The 249-nt window shown below is 34.1% G+C and overlaps 1 protein-coding gene across 1 annotated transcript in view; it reads right to left on the bottom strand.

The window, feature by feature from the left end:
* Nucleotides 1-249, bottom strand: part of CUNHXorf38 (chromosome unknown CXorf38 homolog) — a 21,181-nt gene that overhangs the window by 995 nt on the left and 19,937 nt on the right. The gene's annotated exons all lie outside the window — the stretch shown is intronic.

Raw genomic sequence — 249 nt, 5'->3', positions numbered from 1 at the left:
AAAGGGGTGTCTACTTCTCTCCTTACATTGTTTGTTTATTGGGTTTTTTTTTGTTTTTTGCTTTTAGGGGTCAACATCCAAAATATATAAAGAACTTGTACAACTCAATAGCAAAAACCCCCAAATAACCCAAATAAAAGAAGGTTATTGTTAATATGTTTAAAATTTTTTTAATGATTTTATTTATTTCTGAGAGAGAGAGAGAGAGACAGCGTGAGCAGGGGAGGGTCAGAGAGAGAGGGAGACACA

Source organism: Crocuta crocuta, unplaced genomic scaffold (genome assembly GCF_008692635.1).
Source record: "Crocuta crocuta isolate KB4526 unplaced genomic scaffold, BGI_CrCroc_1.0 scaffold49, whole genome shotgun sequence".
In the NCBI taxonomy this organism is placed as follows: Eukaryota; Metazoa; Chordata; class Mammalia; order Carnivora; family Hyaenidae; genus Crocuta; species Crocuta crocuta.
The sequence above is the reverse complement of the archived record's forward strand: the minus strand, read 5'-3'. Positions and strand labels throughout refer to the sequence as shown.